The sequence below is a fragment of the Castor canadensis genome, chromosome 3 (genome assembly GCF_047511655.1).
Source record: "Castor canadensis chromosome 3, mCasCan1.hap1v2, whole genome shotgun sequence".
Taxonomy (NCBI): domain Eukaryota; kingdom Metazoa; phylum Chordata; class Mammalia; order Rodentia; family Castoridae; genus Castor; species Castor canadensis.
The window spans coordinates 50,357,414-50,383,563 of NC_133388.1; the positions used below are offsets into that span (position 1 = coordinate 50,357,414).

Genomic DNA, 26,150 nt, shown 5'->3' on the forward strand with positions numbered 1-26,150 from the left:
CCACCTGCCACAGAAAATTTCACTGGACATCGTGAAGACAACTCCCTCCCTGGGAACACGTTCCCAGAGGAGCCCGGCTGCTCCTTTACTAGTGCCGGGAATGCCATTCCTCCTCCTCCTCCTCGAGGAAACACGCGTGGGTCTCATGAAACTAAGTTTCCATCAGAGGCTGTGTCCCCAAATTCTCCGGGGATCCATCCCAGCGGAAGGGGGCCTCCTTACCTCCTTGCTCCACCAGGAACCATAGCCCGAGCCAGGAATGCCATTCCTCCTCCTCCTCGAGGAAACACGCGTGGGTCTCCTGAAACTAAGTTTCCATCAGAGGCTGTGTCCCCAAATTCTCCGGGGATCCATCCCAGCGGAAGGGGGCCTCCTTTCCTCCTTGCTCCACCAGGAACCATAGCCCAAGCTCCTGAAGCTTCTTCACGATCAGAAGCTGTATTCCCAAAGTCTCTGTGGAACAAGTTTCTAAGAAAGGGGTCCCCTTTTCTCCTTCCTCCTTCAGGAACCATGGCTGGAGCTCCTGAGGCAGCCTTCCCACCAGGGGATGTAGTCACCAAGTCTCTGTGGAGCCAGCTCTTAAGAAGGGGGCCTCCTTTTCTTCTGCCTCCACCAGGTACTATGGCTGGAGCTTGTCACCCTTCTTTTCTGTTCCCCAAGCACGCATATCACCAGCTCAGGAGACAGGGCCTCCCTTTCCTGCGTTCTTTCCAGGAAAAGGGTCTGGAATACCTTGGTTTTATTTTTGAGCAGGGGATTTCCCTGGCCCAGCACATCCTCCCCTCCCAATGAGAAATGTCTGTTGACTGAGTGGTTTCCCCAGTTCTTGCCCCCAAGAGCTGGATGTCCCCACTGTACCCACATTGTCAAAGTGGAAGTGAGGATTCTGCAGGTCGATTCCAGCTTGAAATGATCCTGCTACTGAACTTTAAAACCAGGAGAAGAAACCTGGCAACATTAGGATCTTCTTCCAAAGTCCTTTGGACTGCTCTCTTGTTTTCAAGATTAATAGAATTATAATTCTCATGATAGTATTGTATAGATGATTTAACTGTGAATCCTATTATTTTATTTCCATTTATTTTATTTAGGTGGTATATTTTATTTTCATTTAAATCTAGATAGTATAAACATTTTAGTTTTATTATTTAATCTATTATTACATAAACAGTAACTGGATTTGATGTATGTAACTTGCACTGGGGATATTTTAAACCCCAGCAGCTTTGCCTTCATGCCAAGTATTGTATTTACTATAACCGAAGACCAGAGAGGAGGGAAGATCTCCTTTGAAAATATTTTTGACTTCTATCTCAGTTTCAGTTTAAATTACTACAGCTTTTAGTCACTACACTTTACCTCAAAAAAGATTTTAAAAAAACTTCACCTCAAAATAAAACCTAATAGCATTATAATTGTCAAGATGCTATTTCATAAGTTTATGATTTAAACACAAATCTTTTTGCATATGATGAAGCAAATGAGTATGAATAAAGTCATGATACTGTAAATGCTTTCTAAAAAATATGACTGTTTACTTCAATTGTATTTTATTTTCATTTAATTCAAGATAGTATAACTATTTTAATTTGCTTATTCAATCCACTATTGCAGAAATAATAATTGGAGTTTTATGGATGTAATCTTGCATGGGGATATTTTAAACTCCAAAGTCTCTGTCTTTATTCCAAAAAATGTGTTTACTGTATTGTAGACCAAAGTGAAAGTGATGTCTCTTTTTAAGGTATTTTGACTCTCTATCATTTTCAGTTTAAATTAACTACTGCTATTTGGTCATTATACTTTACGTGAAATTGACGCTTAATTGAATTATAACACACAATTATATAATGTAATAAATATACAAATATTTATTATTTATTTTAATATTAATTTTAATATTTAAAATATACATTATATTAATAATGTATTAATATTATATTATTTAAAATATATATTAAAATATATTATATTAATAATGTATTATTAATATTATATTATTTAAAATATATATATAAATATATATTAAAATATATTATATTAATAATGTATTATTAATATTATATTATTAATATAATATTATATTATTAGTATAGTAATATGATATAATATAATATTATTATGCATAATATAATATTATAATATAATATAATATTATACATAAAGTAATATTATAATATATTATACATAATATATGATATTATTGTAATATAATAATATTAATATAATATAATAATAATGTTAATATTACTATAATAGTATAATATATTAATATAATATATTTTATTATAATATTATGTGTATTATTATATTATAACATATATAACATTATTAATATTTTAGTAATATATTAATAATATATGATTATGATATATTATATATAATATAATATTATATTATTAATATTATTAATATTTAAATATTAATGTTAATATTAATTTTAATATTTAATATATGAATATAATATTTAATACATTATATAATTTAAATATGACATGATTTTATTCATGTGATACATTTTACTTTCATTTATTCTAGATAGTATAACTACTCTAATTTTATTATTTCATCCACTGTACAAAAAAATTGGAGTTTTGTCTATGTAATGTTTCAGTGGGGTATTTTAACTCCAAAGGCTCTGTCTTTATTCCAAAAAATGTGTTTACTGTATTGTAGACCAAAGTGAAAGTGATGTCTTTTTTTAAGGTATTTTGACTCTCTATCATTTTCAGTTTAAATTAACTACTATTATTTGGTCATTATACTTTATGTGAAATTGAAGCTTAATTGAATTATAACACATATAATATTTTATAAATTTATATGATTGAAATATGAATTTGTGTTATTTATATGATACATTTTATTTTCATTTTATTCAATAGTACTATTCTAATTTGATTATTTAATCCACTGCTTACTAAAAAATAATGGGAGTTTTATGTATGTAATCTTCCAGTGGGGTATTTTAAATCCAAAGGCTCTGTCTTTATTCCAGGAAATGCATTTACTATAATTGTAGACAAATGAGAAAATAAAATCTCTTTTCAAAGTACTTTTGACTTCTCTCTCATTTTTAGTTTACTGCTGTTATTTAGTCATTACACTTAACCTCAAGTTGAAGCTTAATAGAATTATAATTCTCAGGATGGTATTTTATAAATGTATGATTTAAATATGAATCTTATTTTATTTGAATTCTGTTTTAGATAGCATGTTTTATTTTCATTTAATTCCAGACAGTATATTTTAACTTGGTTATTTAATCCACTGTTACATAGCAAATAATTGGGGTTTTATGTACATAATCGTGCAGTGGGGGTCCTTGAAACTCCAAAGGCTGTGTCTTTATGCCAAGTAATATATTTGCTATAATTGTAGACCAATGTAAAAGTAGCTTCATGCTTAAATAAATTTTAATTGAATTAAAAAATAAAAAATAAAGGGCACAGAGATCATTCATGATGATCATTAATGCAGAGTCAAACTCTGGATCATAAAACAAGCCTCACTACATTTAGAAGGGAAGAATACAATCAGAAGGAAATGGCTTCACTGGTAAATTTCACTATGGTTTTTTTTTTTTTGTATTTATTTTGTTTTCAATTTTTTAAAAAGTTTATTTTATTGTTGTTCTGGGTAGGGGTACATACTGGTACTTACAAAGGTTCTCACAATATATCAAATACATGAGACTTGCGTTCACCCCTCCTCTACCCTCCATTATCCCCATCTTCCACCCTCTATTTTATCCCCCCCTCCTCCACACTCTATTATCCCCCTCCTCCACCCTCTATCATCCCCTATCCACCCTCTATTTTATCCCTCTCCTCCACACTCTATTATCCCCCCCTCCAACCTCCATTATCCCCCTCCTCTACCCTCTATTATCCCCCTCCCCCACCCTCTATTATCCCCCATCCACCCTCTATTATCTCTCCCCTCCCAATTGAGGAAGAGTTTCAACTGGTATCTTTTTTTCTTTTATATGATTTTCACCATATTAGCCCTCTATACTCTTTTCCCCATCTCCCCCCACACTAGTTTCAATCCCCTCCCCCCTGCCCAAGAAAGAACCTGTTCCTCCCTGGTTTCTCTGATTTTGTAAAAGAAAGGAAAAAGAAATGACAGGTTTAAAATAGCTACACAGGAAATTTCCTGTGGCACTTCCATACATATATGTATTATAGCCCAATTTTGTCCACTTCCTCTGTTTTTTCTGGTTTTTGTTTTAGTCCCTTTCTTATGTTCATTCTAGTACAGAGAGTATGTCAACCATATTCCCTTCAGCTTCCTTCTTGTATACTCCCTGGCTCCTGTGTGACCTCCCTTTGTGTATCCTGTTTTCATAATATTGCTACATTTGGGTCTTTTGACCTTCTGAACCTGGCTAACTTCACTTAACAAGATGTTCTCCAGCTGGATTCAGGAGTCTCAGGCCTGTATCCTAGCTACACAGGAGGCAGCGATCAGGAGGATCTAGGTTTGAAGCCAGCTTGGGGAAATAGCTTGTGAGAACCTATCTCAAAAAAATCATCACAAAAATGGCAGGTGGAGTGGCTGAAGGTGTAGGCAATGAGTTCAAACCCCAGTAGCGGAAAAAAAAAGATTGGCATATGATCATAATTAATCACATAATTTTAAAGTAACAAGACACACCTACACACACACCTTTTTTTTTTTTCCTTTGCATAGCTGAAGGCAGAACCCAGGGTCATGGACCCACTTGGCAATTGCTCTACCACTACAACTCCAATCCTCTGTTAAAGATTTAGAAGGAAAGAGAAAAGAAAAATGTCTTGGTGGTGGAGTGGCTCAAGAAGTAAAAGTGCCTGCCTAGCAAGCCTGAGGCCCTGAGTTCAAACCCCAGCACCACAATAAAACAAAACAAACCTGTCTTGGGGTTGAAGTAGGTTATAATGAAGCCACCTGATCATGACTCAGTGACCTTATCTGAGACAAATTCAATGGACAGACCTTCTCTGGTCTTTATTAGCAACATTAATCAGGAGGTAGTCTGTGAGGAGTTTGTCTCCTCACAGGATGTGTGCAGTCTTACTAATGTAATAATGGGAAGTTAATCTGTTTTAGGAAGATGTTTGTAGATCCTGTGGCGACTTATTTTTTTAAACATTGTTAACAATGAATTTATTGTTTCAGTCTTTTTGTTATTTTCTGTTTCTTTTTTTCCTGAAGGACAAAGAAATATATTTCAACCTTAGATGCATCTGAGAAAGGTTTCAGGAACATAGAGAATCCCCAAAAATACTGCACAGGACTTCAAGGTGGTGATTTCCTTAGCAAGGTGGGGAGGAATGAAATCAGAGGGAATACAAGAAGCTTCAGTGAACTCAGGACTTTGTGCTTGCTGGCAGGTGGTCAACCATTTGAGCCAGCCTCCCAGCCCTTTTTACTCTGCTTATTTTGGAGACAGGGTCTTACTTTTTGCCCAGGCCATTCTAGACCACGGTGCTCGTATTTCAAGCTTCCTGCTGTTGCTGGAATGACAGACACATGCTACCATGCCCAGCTTTTTTCCCTTGAGATGGGGTCTCACCAACCTTTTTCTTTTGCCTGAGCTAGCCTGGAACCCCAATCCTCCTGATCTCAGTCTTCTGCACAGCTGGGATGACAGGCACATTGTAGGGTGCCACAGTATTGGTTGAGATGTGTGTTGGGGTGTCCTCTGGAAGTATTTGCCCAGGCTGGCCTCAAACAGTGATCCTTCAGATCTCATATTCCCAAGTAGCTAGCCACCAGCACCCAGCTGTGACATTTTATTCTAAAACAGAAAGGGGGGAGGGGAGAGGGAGAGAGAGCAAGCAAGAGAGAGGCAGGCTGGGCTGCATGGTGTGACAGAGAGCCACACACACAGGCTGAAGCACATGTTCCAAAATGATACACTTAGCACTGCATGGTGTGTGCCTGTCTGCATCATATAATTATCTTCTGTTTTCTCTATGCTTGAAATGTTGAAAAGAAGAGGAAAGTAAGAAATGCCAAACAAAAAAACAACAAACTTGGAAAAACTATTCAAGACATGTACGGGAAGAGGATCTATTTTTAATCATTCTCAGAATTTTGGCTAAGATCAAGTGGAGAAGAAACTTTTTTTTCTTCCTTCTTTCCTCCTTTTCTCTCACTCTTGCTCTTTGTTTTCTTTTCTTTCTCTTTTTTTTTTTTTTTGCTACTGGAAATTGAAATGAGGGCCTTGAGCTTGGTAGGCAGGTGCTCTATGTCTTGAGCGACACTCCCAGCTCTTCTTTTTGTGCTGGTGGGGATACATTGTGTACATTGTGGCATTTACAAAAGTTTTAACTACCAGCTCTTTTTTATGTTTAGTTATTTTTCGGTAGAGTTTCACTGTTTTTGTTTTTTTGGCCTGGGGCTGGTCTCAGATACAAACCTACTTCCTATAGCCTCCGAAGTAGCTGGTGCCACTACACCCAGCTTTTATTGATTGAGATGGGGTCTCACTAATTTCCCATGCTCCTCCCCCCAGAGTGGACATGAACAGCCATCCTCCTAATCTTGGCTTTCCAATAGTTGGGATTACAGGTGTAAGCCATCATATCTGTCCTATTTTCTTCAATACAAAGATAAATCAGTTAAAAGAAAAAGTCAGCACAGGCTATGAAGAAGAAATTAAAAGTATGCTGCCCTCTGGAGAGGTGAACCTGACAGCCCTGAGTGTCTGCATGGCTTCCATCCAGTTAGCTCTATGATGTCTTCTACCACACTGTACCACCTTGCACAGCAAGACCAATGGCAACAGTGAAAGCTTCTTTCTTCCAGAAAACTCTTGGGTGTGTCAGTTCTGATTGGATTATATGACCAGCCTCAAATTAACCATCAATGGTGACAATGGGCTTAGTGTCAATTTCAGCCAAGTCAAATACCAAAGAAGGGGATCTAGAGGTTGCAGCTGGCCACTTATTGCTAGTTAATGCTTTCTCAAGTGCATTATCTACGTTTATCATCTTAACCTTTTTTTTTTATTTTGGCAGCACTGGGGTTTGAACTCAGAGCCTCATGCTTGCTAAGCAGGTGCTCTACCACTGGAGTCCCATCCACCAGCCCTTTTTTGGGGAGGGCAATTTTTGAGATAGGATCTTTCAAACTAGTTGCCTGGGCTGACTGGGAACCTTGATTCTCCTGATCTCTTCTTCATGAGTAGTTAGGATTACAGGGGCGAGCCACAGGGACCCATCTCATCTTAATCTGTTAGTTCCCTAGGGTGTAGACTCCAAGTTCCATAGGAATAGTCTATTTCTGTGCCATTCATTACCTTATCCTTTGAGCCTAAGTCAATTCCTGGCACATGATAGACCGTTAGAGAATAGTTGTAGAAGAAAAAAGGTGACAAAACAACCTACCTTGCAACTTCACTCCTGTTTATGACTCCAAATCGGTTGTAGAATGAGCATCATCAAGGGTCTCTCCCGTAATATCTTCATCCCAAATGAGTAGAGGAGAGGCCGATGCAGGGGGAGAAAGACCATTTTTAGGAGAAACATTTGCTTATACCACTGATAGATATTGTCCATAGAAATTATTCAACACACTATGTAAATTTATGAGGAGCTGAGATTGGAAAATGTAAGCCTTTACTTCTTCCTCATCTTCCCTGACCTTGAGCCATGTCTGGGTACCACTTCCTGGGTCACTGCAAATGACTTCCCCTGTGCAACCTGCTGCATAAAGAGAGTTGCCAGATAAAGTATAGGATGCCCCATTGCATGTGAATTTCAGTTATATAGTTTTTTTATTACCTTAAGTATGTTCTAGATATTACATGGACCAGATATTGTATGGAGATACAGTAAAAATATTGTGTCACTTATCTGAATTCACACTTACCTGGACATTCTCTGCTTTTTGTTTACTGTAGTTCTGTATTTGAATTGCTAAATATAGTAGCTGTACAGATAATTTCACATATGTGTGACTACTTTTAGTTGCTAAAGGGCTTTCTGGAGCATAAAATACCTGGCAGTGGTGCTTTTACTCTTGAAGCCTCCTCTTTCATCCTTAAGGAGTCATTATAAAGTACCCCTGTGGAACCACCAAAGCTCAGAACCACAGAGGAGTGATGCCAGGACCTTGGAAGCCCTTTGTCTTCTCACATTGTGTCTTCCTATTTCCCCTCAAGTCAACTCTATCCTGACTTCCAAGACAGTCACTCTCTGGCATTTCTTCAGGTTTGATGTTTATGTATGCATCAAGGAACAATACAGTTGTTTTTCATTATTTTTTGTTTCATCTTATTTTATTTTGTTTGGTTTTGGTTTGGTTTGGTTTGGTTTGCTTTGGTAGCCCAGGCTGGCCTCATACTTATAATCCTCCTGCTTCAGCCTCCTAAGTGCTGAAATTATAGACATGCACCACCAAGCCTGGCTTATTTTTGAACTTTATATAAAAGGTTATATATAAGTAACCTTTGTGACTTCCTTTCCCCTTAATATTGTGTTGTGAAATTTATCCATGTTAATACACACAGCTGTGGGTCCTTAACTCTCATTCTGGACCACGTTCCAATATGCAATTAAGCTCAAGATGTACTCATCCATATGTTTTAAGTGTATTAAATAAGCTAAAATACAATTCCAAAACCAGTTCATTCCGTTCAGGAAAAGTGCTGACCCTGAGTGCTCCCTCTGAAAATGTTGATTACTGTGCTCAGCAACAGGGCAGAGTTTATGATGGCATATATGCAATTGTTCTCATTTATAGTCTCAGTTCTTTTTGCAGTGCTGGAGCTTGAAACACTGAAATTTTTTGCTGAGGTATACATGCATATAGGAAAATGTGCATGTCTTAAGTCTATACTTGGATGATTTTTTTACATGCATGTGCCTTATGAAACCACAACCCAGATCGAAATTTAGAAATTTTCTTACACACAACTGTCTTATAACTACGTACTTCCTGCTGCCACCTACAAGACAGCTATCTGTTGTATGTTTTGCACATTCACCTAATTTGGGACTGTATGCTGTTGGTTTCTGGGCTTGTGGGTGCCACCACCTGGTAAGGATGCTGTACTGGTAGTTTTTTTCCTTTAAAGGAAGGCTCAGGCAATAGAGTTCCAAAATGACAAGAGACCTTCCACCTGCGGCTCATGCCTGTAATCCTAGCTAATGAGGATGATTGAGATTCAAAGTCAACCTAAGCAAACAGTTCGTGAGACCCAATCTGGAAAATACTCTTCACAAAAAAGGGTTGGGGGAGTGGCTCAAGGTGTAGGCTCTGAGTTCAAGCCCCAGGACCGCAAAAAAAAAAAAAAAAAGACAAGTGATGGCTGGGGGATTGGCACAAGTGGTAGAATGCATGCCTAGACAGCCTGTGGCCCTGTGTTTAAACCCAAGTGCAGGCAAAAAAAAAAGAAAAAAGAAAAAGAAAAAGAAAAAGAAATTTCAAAACCAAAATGACAAGGAATAAAAGTTGAGAATTCAGTCAGATGAGTGATATTTCTACTAAAAAAAGTGAGAGATTTACCTTCCAAAAATAGGATTTAAGGGCTGGAATTGTGGCTAAAGTGGTACAAAACCTGCCTATTAAGCACCTCGCCCTGAGTTAAAACCCCAGAACTGCCAAGAAATTAATGGACTAACAAAATAAAATAAATGGAATAGTCCAAAAAAGAGGATTTAAGATCAGGTAGATAATGACATCACATACACTCATCGTACACACTCATTAAATTGAGTGTGCAACTTTCTGCTTGTGTGTTTAGTATATAAAGAAAAAAGTCTAGGCATGGTGGTGCACACTTATAATGCCAGCACTTGGGGCACTCAGGAGGCAGAAACATGAGAATTCAGAGTTGAAGACCCTGTCACAAAAAAGAATTTAAAAAAAAATCCAGAGTTAGAGGAGTAGGTTAGATCATGATAAAATTTTAAGCTTTTGTATTAGAAAATCAATATTTTTTGTAGATCAGTTAAAACTTGAAATGGAAAAATATATTAAACATAAAAAAACAAAGTGTAAACAGGAATGATTTCAGGGAATGAATTACATAGTGGGAAGTAGAAGCGGTGGTTGAATAAAGGAGGGAGATTTCATTTTTAAAATTAAGCTTGTTTGACTCTAAAGTTTTATTGTGATTTCTTTTTGAGACAGGGCCTTTTTTTTTCAGGATGACCTCAAGCTTGTGATCTTCCTACTTCTGCTTTCTGCATGCTGAGATTAGCCTAATTTAATTAAATGAATTTATATACTCATTCATTCATTTATTTTTTAAGACATGGACTTGCTATATAGCCCAGACTAACCTAGAACTCAGGCCCTCCAGACTCACCCTCCAGAGTGGATCTGAAATGGCACAGTACATGGCAGGAATGCATGACAGAGGACACCTGTCCTCATGGTCACTGGGAAGCAAAGAGAGAGATGAAGGTGTCAGGATTCCAATATCCTGGCACCATCTCCAGTGCCCTGACTTCCTCCCACCAGCCGCCACCCAATAAAGTTTCTACCACCTCCCTGGAGCTCCCCAGGCTGAGGACCAAATCTTCAATGCAGGGGTCTTAAGAGGACATTCAAGATCCAAACTACAGCAGGTAAGTCCAACTCAAACTCCAATCTCAACCTTTATGTGTCCAACACTTTCTGAATGAATGAAGATTCCTGTTGCTCCTTTTCACTATCCAGTTTCAAGATTTCAGGATCCATTTCATTGTGCCTATAGGGGAAGCCCATCAGATGAGGACCATCTGGAACACACCTGAAGTTCAGCAAAGTTTGAGAAGCTCCTTGCTGGGCTATGAGAATATCCCACCGTCCTGCAGAATCCTGAGGTGCCGGGAGATCTGGACAACAGATGTTGGGGAGGGTGTCACAGCATCTGGGCTTGTGCTGAATGATGCTGAGGGACCAGGGGAAGCAGGGTCAGCTCTGGATGAGTATTGTCCTGAAGCAGGGGCAGGTTGACTCTTGGGATTTATGATAATCTTCGTTCTGGAGCTGACAGAACAAGCAGAGCTGGGGACATCAGGGGAAAGAACAGTGAACATTGAAAAGGAGAGAGGATGCAAAGCCCAAGGAGAAACACTGTTCACCTGAACTTGGCCTTCTCACCTTAGAAACATTTTAAAGGTTCTCTTAGAAACATGCCAGCCTTATCACCTGTTTCCCTAGAAACTCCAATTTTAAAACCTCTTATCTGAAGCTCTGGAGTGGGAATTGAGGCTGCTTCCCTGAGTCAAAGCGACCCAGAAGACTCAAAGCTTTCACATAGGACAGAAATGTTCCCTTTTCCTTGGTACAATTTCAATAGTAACAAATCTCATAGACTAGGACAGTGTTTTCCAACAGAAATACAATGTGAGCCACATATGCATTAAAAGTTGTCTAATAGCTACATTCAAAAAGTAAATATAAGTCGAGCACCAGTGGCTAAAATCAACATATCTACAATATTTCAACACAAAATCAATATGAAATATCAATTATGCTATATATGCATATGTCTTATAAAAAGTATCAGAATCCAGATGCTGGTGGCTCATGCCTGTAATCCTAGTTATTCTGGAGGCACAGATCAGGAGGATCATGGTTCAAAGCCAGCCCAGGCAAAAATACCAGAGACCCTATCTCAAAAAACCCATCAGAAAAAAGAGATGGTGGAATGGGGTCAAGCTGTAGGCCCTGAGTTCAAGCCCCAGTACTGCAAAAATCCAATATAGTAGATCTCAATTTGGGGCTTTAGGTTGGTAAAGAAAAAAATTCAGTAAAGCATCTGCTTTGCAAGCACAAAGTCTGAGTTCAAACCCAAGTCCTGCAAAAAAAAAAAAAAAATCTGAAATGGCCTAAATTGAATTATGGAGTAGTGCTCCGGAGGGGTTAATCACTAACAAGTTGTAGGCTGAAAAGAATAAGACTGTTTTGGCATGCTTGAATGAATGTTAAAGCTTTAACTCAAAGACTGTCAGAATATCCCAGATATCACGACTTGCCGCTCCAACCAATCCAAGGCACTGGTTGCTTGTCCTTGTAGATTGGACATCTATCCAAAAGCCATGCTGTTGGCATAATCCACCACTCTTTTCTAAATAGCCAAGGTAGGTCCAAAGTAAACAACTTGTTCATTGCTTCCACAAACTTTTAAAATAAATACTCATTTTTTTTTTACAGCCATCAGAGATTTTTTTCCAACTACTACCTAGCCTTCTTGCTACTTGTTCCAGGACTAGTCATTTCTTTTTATGGCTAGTGTTTGTAATGGATCAATAAACACTTTTATTTTATAGCTCTTTTTTGAGTATACAAGATTTTTGTTAAAAATACTTCCTTTGCATTTAGTTTTCCATAACTCAACCAAGTACTAGTTTACTTTTTTTTTTTGTATCAAGGTTTGAACTCAGGGCCTTCACCCTGAGTCACTTCACTTTTCTGTGACCTGAACTAAGGTAACCACACAAGACATAGCTAAAACATGTAGTTAGCTCTAGGTGTTTGTTTCTGTTGGCTGCAATATTAATTGTATTCATAGAAACAATACAATGAGACAACATAGGAAGGAATTGGAGTGAGAAGGGACAGAAACAATGCATCTAACATTTGTGCCGGGCATGGTGGTGCTGTTTTCACTGAAAAGGAACCATTACCCTTAGTATTAAATTTGCAGTAAAGAACCAGGAGAAAAGGAAAAAGTGAGAAGGGAATGAAATGGAAGATCAGAGCTTGCATCATGGTGCTGCTGCTGGTGCTCCTGGTGCTGCCGGGGTGAGTCTAGGAAGACAGAGTGGAAAAGCTGAAGTCCAGACAGTTCTTACTGAGGAGGAGAAGAGCACGCTGGGTAAGACGATGCTGACGTTTAACAGCACGTTCTCCTTACTGTGCTATGATGCTGCTATTCACGTGGACTAATATATGATTAAGAAGTCCTGTGTTCATTTCACCTGGGATATCAGTCTCACAAGTTTGTCACCATGAAAGAATGAAGAATAAAGAATGAGTTGCAATTGCTACCAATTATATTGATAACCATTTGGTAAAGTTGATAACTGGGTAGGAATTGGGAGGAAAAGACATTCTCAGGTAGTGTTGGTGAATGAAATTGGTAAGTATTTAAGTGTAATTGAGCAGCAATTATCAAAAATTTAAGGCTCACGTTGTTTTAAGCTTAAACCTTCACTTCAGGGACTGGATCGTTCTGAGGCAGGAAAACATTCCTTTGTAAACACGTGCATGCACACAGGTGTTAAGAATATATGTTACACATGGTAGAAAACATGTCTGTCCCTCCTGCCTACTTGAAGGAATGGCAGCTCTTTCAGTTGTTCTGCCAACAACTTACCTGCCTCTCTTTCCCCTCAGGAAATCTGCTCGTATTTCCCTACAAAGCTGTCCAGAATGTTGTCACGTGTTCCGTGTCCACGTTCTATAATTGGCTGTCTAGATTAGTGCAAAAAGTCTGCTGATTGGTTTTCTACTTTCCTTTTTATAAACCTCTTTCCACCAGTTCTTAACACAGTGGTAGGCCAGATAAAACACACATCTGATTATGTCATCTCTCCACCCAGAACTTTCTAATTGCCTCCACTTCCCTTAAAGTCCATGCTAAAGTATTTAGTAATACCCACGATCTGACCCCTGTACAGGTCTAATGTTGCCTTGCATTTTTCTTTCCTTTTCACTTACCCCAGCCACACCACACCTCTCAGTGTTCTGCAAACACCCCGGCATCCTTCTGTGCTCTCAGCTTTTCTATCAGACAGCGTCTCTTCCCTCAGTTCCCTGCTGAAATGTCACCATCAGCAAGGCCTTTCCTGGCTGTCCTGATTAAGATTTCCACTGCCCTCCATACAGCCCATTAAAATCCATGTTCCTCTGACGTATGATGTGTTTTCCCGACTGTCTTGTTTATTCTTGTGTGTATACATCATTCTCTGCATAAGGCTTTGTTCTATTTACTGTCACAGGCTCGGTCTCTAGAACGGGGTCTACCATCTACTAGGCAAATATTTCTTAAATAAGTGAATGCAGTCTACCTTGGATGGATTGGTTTACATGTTAGCCTAATTCTTGAAAAGAGCTTCATGTGGATCCATCCTGAGCATTTTACTTGTCAAATAAATGCATTTTTTTTGTTTCTTTTGGCTTTTTCTAGTAAGCACTAAGTTCTATATGATATTAATGTTTTTCCATTTAAGTGAAAAAGTGTATACTATTTTGGTTTTCCATTATTTCTTTCACTAATATTTATACCAGTTTTTATATGAGGATTAGGTACTACATTAAAGTCTACAAAAGTTAAAGTATCATTTAATTTCAAATGAAATCATTTTAAGGAGAATATTAAAATTTTTGAAGTGTACATAATGACCTACTTATATTTGAAAATTAAGGTTTTGTCTGCACAATACTTCTCTTTTCTACAGTAGGGTTATATGTCTTGTGATTTAAAACACTGCATCTGAATTAAACATTATTGTCTTTAAAAACAAGGTAAACATGTAGCACAGATCTCATAATTATTGTCATTTCTAATGGTCATTGCCTAAATCAGGCTTTTGGTGTGGATCAAGTTGAGGAAAGCTGTCATCCCTTGTTACTTGCTTCTGGATGCTTTACAATTTTGCTTTCAAGTTCTTGAAACACACCTAGGTGACACGCACCTAATTTTTGTGCTTATGTTCTGTTCTCTACATGGTTTCTCCTTTTCCTGTCCTGAGGAGATCCTCTTTGTATCCCACCTGGCTTTGTAAAGTCTACACTGTGTCCACATATGACTTGCGTAACTGTCATTCATTGTGATTAGTTCAGAAATGGAATGTGTTAATGCGTGGAGCCTAGAAACCATGACTTAAAACTTAAACTATCATGCTTTGTTTAGATTTTTAAAAATTGCTTATAGAAACTATGAACAGACATGATATACTGAATAGGATTTAACAATCTTCGTGCCTTTGAATGTGTCACCACAATTTTACAACTGAGCAGTTGTTTAGGTTGTGAGGAAAAGGGAAGAACTCCTGTGTGCACTAGAGAAGTGAGCTATTCACCAGGTAGCAGAAATTGCTGATTTTGGAGTATAAAGTGATGCGGTTTTAGAAGCCATATTCCCTGTACCAACAGCATCACTGACATGCATTTTGTGCTCAGTAATTACTTGTGAATGAATGCAAGGATAAACAGTTGAATAGGTGAATGATGCCTGTAAAGGAATTTTTATTTTTTTGTGGGAGCTATGTCCTCCTTTTGTTTGAAAAAAGTTTTGTTGTTGTGCTGAGAGTACATTGTGGTATTTATAAGAGTTCTTACAATGTATTAAATATATCATACTTGGATTCACCCCCTCCATTATTCTCCTTTTCCCCCCTCTCCCCATTCCTTAAATGATTTTAACAGGTCTCATTTTTCCATTTATATACAGGTGTACACAGCATTTGCACTGCATTCATCTTCCTACACCTTTTCCTCACTTGCTCCCCTTTCCACTGGTACCAACCCCTCAGACAGGACCTGTTCTGCTCTCCTGTTGTCTGATTTTCAAAAGAAAAACTGTTTCTGTTTTTTTAAGATAGATATACAGGGAATTTCCTTGTGACATTTCCATTATAACTTGAATTGGCTCATCTGCTCTATGTTTCTTCTTTCTGCCTGAGTATCCTTATTGGGTTATTAAAATAGGTTTAAGATTCTATATTCATTTGTATAGAAAGTACATCAAGCATATTCACTTTCTTAACTTCCTTCTTTTATCCTCCCCCTCTCATATGTGACCTCCCCTTAGCATGACCTGGTTTTCATCATTCCACTGTATTAGTTTAGAAAAATAAATCTTTATTTTAAGTAAGTTTCCAAAATCACCTATGTCTTTTATTTTTATTTTTTATTTTTAAAATGTGTTTGCAAGGTGGGCTTGTTTGGGCATGCCTATAATCCCAGAACCAGGAGGCTAAAACAGGAATAAGACTTCAAAATTGCCCTCTTGAAAAAATTAACACATTGTAATACTCAGAAATTATTTAAAACTATAACCAGAAATGAATGATAGCATGCACTTGTCTACTATTATATATCTACAACCTTGAGGAATAATCTTATTTCTACAGCATATTCTCAAACACATGAAACCCAAGTGGACTTCCCGCCCCACGTGCTTGCTTCTCAGACTCTTTGTCAGGTGCACACCCTTCTGCAGGAGTAAATTTTGCCTTGCCTAATGACTTCTGAGTTGTGTCATCTCTCTCCTGACACCCCAACATCTTAAAGGTATTTCTAACACTTGCAATCAGATGACCACTGATGTTTCATTTGCTGACTTCACAAGAGAAGACCTTTCCAAAATGACAATCCTTTTACTCTCCAGGGTCTCCCTTACAAGTGCTCCCTCTCAATTCAATGATAATTCATCTGTGTTAATAAATGTCTGTGTCTGCTCCAGCAATGGAGTTGTTTGTTCTGCTGTACACCCACCATCTGATATAAGATGCTTCTGCCTGCTCTCCCTGCCATGGTGAGTGGACAGGACACTGTGGCTGACTGTGGGGAAGGACTCGTTTCCAGTAGTTGATACCCCATGTCCATAGGAAAATAGGAGCTCTGATTAAATAAAACAGCAGAATTGAATTTTCCAAGGTAAATAATGCCAGAATCACTTGTGCACTTTTGCTTAGCACAAATTAAAAATGGCTACAGCCATTAAGGTAGATGCACCAGTACCCCATATCCCGCATTACACACGTGAGGGCTGGTGGAGTGGTTCCCTAGCAAGCATGAGGCCCTGAGTTCAAACCCTGCTGCCAAGAAAAAAGCAGACTTCCTGCCCCCCGTGCTTGGTTCTCTCTTGCACACCCCCATACTTGTGGTGCAGTTTTCCTTTCGTCTCTTTTTGCTTCTACCGTTGTGCATTTTCTTTGAATGACAATTGAGATTTTTATATCATCCTGAAATATAATTTTCTTGCTGCACTTCAAAGAATAAAGTCATACCTGTAAATACATTACTGTCTGTGAATGAGATTACCCTACATTTCTTAGAAGAAGTGCTTTTTCAATCAGGAAATCGGAACTGTGGAGGCCAAAGTAAGTATGCAGGTCTTACCTAGACCTGGAGGAGCAGATTTTGGGTGGGGGACTTCAGACTAGGTGGAAAACAGGAAAAGATACAAAAAGGTAACAAGGGAAAATTACATAATATCTCTTCATTTATGGCCTCCCTTGGGTCTGCATGATGTCTGTCACAAATTAATTATTTAAAGGAGAATGTTGGAGGAGTGAACTCAACTATGATATATTGTAAGAACTCTTGTAAATATCACAATGCACCCACAGAACAACAATAATTAAAAAATTAATTAGATTATTTTATGTGATTCTTGTAGTAGAAACACCTAGCCACAGGGTAATTATGGAGCTCCCTCCCGGAACATCTACCTTCAGTAAAGATTTGGGGATGCAATACTATTTTAATATTAAAATTGGGCATATAGTGACTTCATATCTCATGGGAAGAAAAGAATCAACATGATTTTAAAGGGAAACTTTAACTTTGTTGATTTTCTTATTGTATCTTTGCTTTATATTTCACTGCTGTGTGAATCAGCTGTCCAGTAGTGTAACAAAATACCCACGATAATGAGGGTAAAAGTAGGAAAGGTTTATTGTAGCTCGGGTCTTAGCGATTTCAGCCCTTGGTCAGGTGTACTTGTTGCTTATGGCCTGGGCCATATTATAGCGAGGGCAGGTGGTAGAACAAGCTGCTCACGTCATAGTGGTGGAGAAACAAAGAGCAAGAGAGAAGGGGACGCAAGATCCCAGGGTCTCCTAAGACAAGCCCCATAGAACCTGAAGACTTCCAACTAAGCTCCACCTGTTAAGGTTCCACCATCTTTCCATAGCACTATGAGATAGGGACCAGCCTTTAACACGGGGCCACCAGGGAACACTTACTGACATCATAGCAACTGCTTTCTCTTATCTTTTTCTAAAATCTTTGAGTGTACTCTGCTGTGTTTCTAATTTCTTAAGAGAGACACATATTTTATTAACCTGGAGACTTAAGGTAAGTATTTAAGGTTTACATTAGCAAATGCCACATTTGCTATGTCCTGTAAGTTTTGATATGCACTCTTTTCATTTTCACTTAATTTTAGTTATTTCCATTTTTCATTGTAATTTCTTTTTAACTGTGAGTTATTTAACAAGGAGTTAAGGTTTATCATTTTGCTCATAATTTCTGCCTTTATTGAATAGCTGTTCTTTGAAGTGTGTTGGTGCTTTCTTCACAGCCTAATATGTGATCATTTGTAACTGTCCCATGTGTGCTAGAGAAAAATGTGTATTCTCTGGCTACTGGATGTTCATTTGGCCAGGTTTGTTCACTGTTAGTTGTTTTGATCAGATTTATTGTGTATATCCTTGCTAAAATTTTGTCTGTTTAGCCTATGAGAGTGTGTTAAGTCTGTGCTATGGTTTGAGCATTGTGTAACTGTGCAATTAAGATGTGGACTTTTTCTGATCAAGTGTGCTCCTTCTCCACAGCCCATGATAAGCAACTGTGGTCATCAGAATTTTATCTCTACTTTAAAAATAACATTTGCACACATACAACAGAACCTAACAGGTCTGTCTTGTCCTTACTGTGTAGCTCTGATTTTCAGACTTCTGTGTATATCATTACAACATGGTGGGGTAAGATTGTCTATAGTAGTCTATGCTGAATTTCCCTCTTGAATAAACTTGTTTCTGGTTTCCTACATTGGGAACCAGAGAGACTGTTCAGTCTCTCAGTCTCTCTCTGGCCTTCTGTCTCACATTGTTATCTCTTGTTTTTTTTTGTGGTACTGGGGTTTGAACTTATTGACTTGTCTTTGCTGCCACTTGAGGCATGCCTGCACCCCATTTTTGCTTTTAGTTATTTTTCAAATAGGGTCTCACATTTTTTATCCAGGCAGGCTTGGGACCAAAATCCTCCTACTTATTCCTCCACTTAACTGGGGTGGCAGAACATAAGCATGCCTGGCTTGTTGCTTCAGACAGGGTCTTGCTAATTTTTCACTGGGCTTCCCTCAAACCACCTGACCTTTCACTTTTGCATGACTCCAACTATGATGCTATGCTACATGAGGTAACACAGCCAGGTCAGTTTTTTTCTTTTTTTTTTTTCATAGCACTGGGGTTTTTACTCAGGGCCTCATGCTTGCTAGGCAGGTGCTCTTACTGCTTGAGCTATGCTCTGCTTGCCCTATTTTCTGTTGGGTATTTTCAAGATAGGGTCTCACAAGCTATCTGTCCAGGATTACAGGTGTGAGCCACCAGCACCCACTGCCAGGACAGTTCTTGCTAGAGCCAGTACCATGCTGTTTGGACTTTCAGCCTCCAAACCTATGTGATAAATGAACCTCTTTTCCTTATAGATCCTCAGGTAGTTCATTATACTAATGGAAAATGGATGATACACTCTGTAGGAAACTATCTCCTGATCTTCTGCTGCACTTCCCCTGCAGGCCAATACCTGATAAAACCACAGGCTGCACAACCACCCTTGGAACCTCCCACACTAATGGCCTGCTCAAATTGCCTGAGAACATCCGCTTCCTGTCTTGTTCCTGCTTTGGCTTCAAAAACCCCAGCCTACCCCCACTCAGTGTGCTCTGGTACTCTCACCCTGGATTGCCAGTGGACCTTCTGTCTTGCTAATAAAGCGTGATTCCACTCAATTGAGGTCTCTGTCTGTCTTTTGAGCCCTTCCCTAACCCAATCGCTCACAATAGTGGTGAATTTATCAGTATTTCCCTGACATTCTAATCACTTTTGCTTCATCTGTTCTCAAGAGTACTTTATTACATGTACATATTCCAAGTTGCTCTAATTTGCCTAGCTTGGCGATTGAACCTTTTATCATTGTACTGTGACACACAACCGTAGTAATGTTCCTCCTTCCTTCCTCCCTCTCTCCCTCCCCTCCCTCTCTCCCTCCCTCCTTTCTCTCCCTCCCTCCTTCCTTCCTTCCTCTCACCAACAGTACTGGGGATTGAACTCGGGGTCTTGAGCTTTACTTTTGATTTCAGTTCAGTTTTTAGACAGACGGTCCCTATGTAGCCTCAGACCCACTATGTACCCCAAGCTGGTCTTGAGCTCTGCATCCTCCTTCTTCAGCCTCCTAAGGGCTAGGATTACAGGCATGTGGTGCCACACCAGGTGCCGGATCTCTCTCTCTCTCTCTCCTCCCCCTATCATTCTTTCCTTCTCTCTTGCTTTCCTTCTTTTTTTCTCAGTACTAGTGTTGGATGCAGGGTTCTGCACTTTCTAGGCAGGTGCTCTGCACTTGCCATGCCTACAGCTCATCTGCGGTTTGCTTTTGGCGTTTGCTTGCTATGACATACACCATCCTTCCCCCTACATTCTTTATAAGATTATGGTTTGCAAATATATCTTTCAAGCAGCATATATCTAGATTTTTAAAATAAAGCCGAGAGTGCCAGTGGCTCATGCCTGTTATCCTAGCTACAAAGGAGACTGCTTGGGAAGATCATGTTTCCAGTCTAGTCCAGGCAAAAAAGTTTGCAAAACTCATCTCACGAAATAGCCAGGTGTACACACCTGTCACTCCAGCTACAGTGGAACTCATTCCAAAAGTTTGTGAGCTCCATCTCAATGAGTGGCCCGTCATGGTGTTGTGTGCCTGTCTTCCTAGCTACACTGCAGAGCACAAATAGGATCATCTTCTTCATGGCTGCATAGAATTCCATTGTGTATAGATACCACATTTTCTTAATCCATTTGTCTGTGCTGGGGCATCTTGGCTGTTTCCATAACTTGGCTATTGTGAATAGTGCCGCAATAAACATAGATGTGCAGGTGCCTCTGGAGTAACAGTCTTTTGGGTATATCCCCAAGAGTGGTATTGCTGGATCAAATGGTAGATCGATGTCCAGCTTTTTAAGTAGCCTCCAAATTTTTTTCCAGAGTGGTTGTACTAGTCTACATTCCCACCAACAGTGTAAGAGGGTTCCTTTTTCCCCGCATCCTCGCCAACACCTGTTGTTGGTGGTGTTGCTGATGATGGCTATTCTAACAGGGGTGAGGTGGAATCTTAGTGTGGTTTTAATTTGCATTTCCTTTATTGCTAGAGATGGTGAGCATTTTTTCATGTGTTTTCTGGCCATTTGAATTTCTTCTTTTGAGAAAGTTCTGTTTAGTTCACATGCCCATTTCTTTATTGGTTCATTAGTTTTGGGAGAATTTAGTTTTTTAAGTTCCCTGTATATTCTGGTTATCAGTCCTTTGTCTGATGTATAATTGGCAAATATTTTCTCCCACTCTGTGGGTGTTCTCTTCAGTTTAGAGACCATTTCTTTTGATGAACAGAAGCTTTTTAGTAGAAGAAGAACGAAATGTTATCATTTGCTGGTAAATGGATGGAACTGGAGAACATCATTCTGAGTGAGGTTAGCCTGGCCCAAAAGACCAAAAATCGTATGTTCTCCCTCATATGTGGACATTAGATCAAGGGCAAACACAACAAGGGGATTGGACTATGAGCACATGATAAAAGCTTTAGCACACAAGGGAGGGGTGAGGATAGGTAAGACACCTAAAAAACTAGCTAGCATTTGTTGCCCTTAATGCAGAGAAACTAAAGCAGATACCTTAAAGCAACTGAGGCCAATAGGAAAAGGGGAACAGGTACTAGAGAAAAGGTTAGATCAAAAAGAACCTAGAAGGTAACACCCATGCACAGGAAATCAATGTGAGTCAATGCTCTGTATAGCTATCCTTATCTCAACCAGCAAAACCCCTTGTTCCTCCCTATTATTGCTTATACTCTCTCTACAACAAAATTAGAAATAAGGGCAAAATAGTTTCTGCTGGGTATTGAGTGGGGGGGAGCGGGAGGGGGTGGAGTGGGTGGTAAGGGAGGGGGTGGGGGCAGGGGGGAGAAATTAACCAAGCCTTGTATGCACATATGAATAATAAAAGAAAAATGAAAAAAAAAAAAAAACAAATACGATCATCTTGACCCAGGCCAGTCAGGGCATAAACCAAGACCCTGTCTCAAAAATCACCAGTGCAAAGGGGCTGGTTGAGTAGTTCAAGCGGTATGGTGCCCGCTGAGCACGCATGAGGCCCTGAGTTCTATCCTAGTACCACCAAAAATAAATAAACAAACAAAAAACCCTAAAGACTGTAAAACCACAATTTGTCTGCCAATCATTTTGCTTGTTTCAATAAAAATGATGTTTTCTGAAAAGGGAATCTCATTCAGGTGGCAGGAGGAGTTCTTTTCTAGATGACATCCTACTTCAATATTCAGCAGAAGTTCTATACATACTCATTTTGTGACACTGAATATTAAAAGGGCATGCATTGAAGGGTCAAGATATAACACAATTAAGTTTTACTGAATTGTCAGGTCTATTTGTAACTGAAGCTGGCATGGTTTTCCTTTTGCACATGTGTGATGCTGATGAACACAACTGCTTTGGGCCAGTGTATTGACTGGTGCCAAGGATCCAGCAGTTTCAATAACCATCACTCTGCATCACTGATGTAGATATCAACATAGGAAAGGGGAAATCTTCTTGCTAGTAGCCTGGAAATAGTTTCACTTCCTGGACCCAGTGAAAGGTCCTCAATGACCCTCAGCAATCTGGGGACTACATTTTGAGGACCACAGCCCTAACAACCTTACTGCCTCAACGATCACTCTGTAATTTCCTCTAAGTCTTCTCTTGAGAAAATTACCATGAAACAGATCAGAAAACAAAAACTGGAACAGAGCCAGAGAGACCAACCACTCACTCCAGTCCACAAGGCAGATGTCTTCTGGGAAAATGATTATCCTCCTTCTCCCCCTAGTGGTAGAATGACACTACTACAGCTGGTTACACAGCAGGAGATGGATGTTAGGCTTTGGAAGAAATAAAGAAAATGGCTTTCTTGGGGATGTGACAGTCCCATTTCTTTACAGCCACACTTCCTGCATTCAATTCTAGGTCTAACATGTGTTTGAGCCTGTAATGACTAAAACTTGGGGAAAATTGTCACTGGTTTCTCTCATATCTACTAGCCTCAGCCCTCTAAAAAGTGCTCCTTTCTTTCAAGCTACATCCCACTCCCCTGTCAGATCCCAGCTTAGGTGTCCTGCACTCCCAAAGACAAGGCCACTGCACTTCCCCAAGTTTTATGCTGACCACTCTGTTACATGCCCCTGTTGGTCTGTCTCTCCCAAACTGCTGACTGCTGTGAGGGCAGGAACTCTGCATCCTTCTTGTGTTCTGGGCACCATGCACAGGGTCTGCACAGAGCAGGCGACCAGTGCAACCTTAATGTGTCCTAGGACCCAGCTTTGACTGTATGTTCTTACATCAATTGCTATTCTTCCTTCTCTGAGACAGTCATACTGCAGACATTTCTCAAAGCTCCCCTCCTTGAAGCCTCCTCACTGCTCTTCCCATACCACTATACTTGTCCCTTCCTCTGGGACCACAGCCCATTATTTGTTCTGATGGCAGCACTAATCCTAACTCTGGCTTGCAAGAGATTTACTTAATTGTATGTGTGTCTTCCCCACAGGTGTTCAGGCCCCATTCCTTCTTATTTTTATGTACATAGAAGTCACTATAACCTGGGCGCTGGTGACTCACACCTGTAATCTAGCTACGCAGCAGGTGGAGATCAGGATTGCAGTTCAAAGCCATCCCTGGGGAAATAGTTTGTGAAACCCTATCTTAAAATAACCAACACGAAAAAGAAAAGGGCTGGTGGAGTGGCTCAAAGTATAGGTCCTGAGTTCAAAACATAGTACTGGGATGCTAAAAAAAAAAATGCAAGACCCAGCTAATGTTCAAGCCAGACTTGGAATCCAGAACTCTATAGCCGAAGCCCAGCACTGTACCACCAGAGGGTGAATAAAGACAGAGCACCAATAAGCTGATCATCTTACAGCCGCATTTCTGCTGAACTTGCCTCTGCTCCTACCACCACCACCTCATGGTCAAACAATTGTCCTTCAGGTTTCAACAGGTGGCCCAGTCATTCTTGCCCCATTCACCCTGCCTGAGGAGAAAATGGACATGACTCACCACCCAGGATACTGTAGTTCTGATTGCGCCATGGCTGGGCCCTATCAGAATGGGGAGCAAAAGACAGCACATGACAAACATCTGGAAATATCCATGGTTACAAAGTCTCCTAAACTCCATTCTCCTGATATGAAAGCTCAAATCTCAGCAAAGTTTTCATAGGAGCATAGCTATACCTTGCTGGGCACACTCTCTCAATTAGTAGGCCATGTAGGAACCGAAGCTATTCCTCATGGAATTCCCAGAGCAGGGAATTCAGAGGCCACTGCCAGTGGGGAGGTCAACAGGTCCCATCAGTCAACTCCAATCTCATGTCACCTCTAACCTTTACATGACATATGTCAGGAGCTGATAATCTTTCACAACTGTCATCCCAAGTTTTTCTTTATTTATTCCCTTGTGGAAATAAAAGGAGAGATACCAACCTTCTGCAAAAGGGCAGATGAGCCTGAAGAATTACAAGGGCCACCCAAAGACTCTGCACTTTCTCCCAGATTGCCTGTAGCAGGTGAGGAGAGGGGCAGTCTCCCAAGCCTTAGGCCTTGCAAGCAGAGATCTGTGGGCAGTCTGAGGGAGGGGAGGGTATAGGGCAGGGTTCCCAGAATCTGAGATAAGAATGCAGCTGTCTTCCACACACTGGTCCTTTGACCAAGCCTCAGACGTGGACCCTGCAAGACAATCTCCACATAATAGAATGCATCTCATGTGGGGGGGTGTAGGTAACTCAGTAATAGAGCACCTGCCTAGCATGTGTAAGGTCCTGGGTGTGATCCCCGGTGTCCCACCTTTTGGAATTATACCAGCAGACACTTTTTTTTAAACATTAAAGGCTTTTCTCCAGCCACTTCCTTGAAGTAACAGGCTTTACCAGCCTTCATGTATGGTTCAAGTCCATGTAAGTTTCAAGTATCCCATATACAACAGTGATTGGTCAACACCAATGTTACCTGTTAGTTCTCCTCACTTGTCTTTGCTTCGTTTCAAGGCCAAATTGCTTAAAGAGCAGTACATTCGTGCTGCCCCTGCCCCTCAGGACTTCCTCACTTTTTTCTTCACAATCGGACTCTCCTATAATCACAACCAGCGGCCTTCCTAAAGGAACCACATTCTCCAATCTTCATTGGCCCCTGTCTTCTGGTTCTGCAGCAATTGGCATGACTGACTCTACTTTCTGAGTTCTTAAATTCCCACACTCAGCCCTACCTAGGCTCAAGTCCTACCTTTCTAACAGCTGCTGCATCTGCTCGGCTGGATCCCCTTCCTTGATTGTCCTTGCTTCCGTAGTTTTCTTTCAATGATCCCTGTGTTTCTACAACTAAGCTCTGGTTGAGGGGCATTTCAGATGCCAAAGGCAATGAAGAGGAAGCTCTCTAGCTGTGCTCAGAGGCCCTCTGGAAGTGGCTTCTCCTTTAGAATCACCATTCTTGCTGGAAATTATGTCCAGCTTTAGGAAACTGATGGTGGCCTGGAGAGGGCAGAGAAAGCTCATGGCACAGTCTGCAGACAACCTGGTAGTGCTTTGCCCTTTCCACAGTAGGACTCTGCCCAGCAACCTTGTACCAGTGACCTCTCGGGGTCCTTCAGGATGTCCTTCTTTCTCACCCAAACTCTACTATTTGGCAGCCTTCAGGTATGTCTCCTACCTTCGTGGATCTCCTCCCACCCATTCATTTCACAATGTAGAAACAATAATAGAATTAGAGTCAGGAAGCCAGCGTTCTAGTTCATAGTCACCACCATCTGTCGCCACAGACCTTGGTTTTCATCAGTGAAACAAGAAGTAAGTGTATGTCATCTTTAAAGCCGCTTTAACTCATAGAAAGGAGGCCTCCTTAGCTTATCCACCTGAAGAATAAAAAGGTGTCAGGGAAGATCTCCAAAGTCATTGTCCAAAGAATAACAGAATTTTGAGGCTTAGTGTCCTCTATACAAGAGACTGTAAAACTAGAAAAGCATTCTTTTAGGGGAACACAAAAGATCTATGAGTTTAAACAGTCTGAGAAAGAAAAAGTTGGAGGCCTCATGATCATTTGATCTCAAAGTATACTACAAAGCTACATTCATCAACACAGTATGGAACTGTCATAAAGACAGATTATTGTGTAGACCA

General features: G+C 39.8%; 1 non-coding gene across 1 annotated transcript; it reads left to right on the forward strand.

Annotated features, from left to right (window-relative positions):
* Positions 1-1,464: 1,464 nt before the first annotated feature.
* On the forward strand, positions 1,465-1,529 carry LOC141422238 (small nucleolar RNA Z39). Its single transcript, XR_012446839.1, has one exon. It is a non-coding gene; the product is annotated as a small nucleolar RNA Z39 (small nucleolar RNA).
* The last annotated feature ends 24,621 nt before the right edge of the window (positions 1,530-26,150 follow it).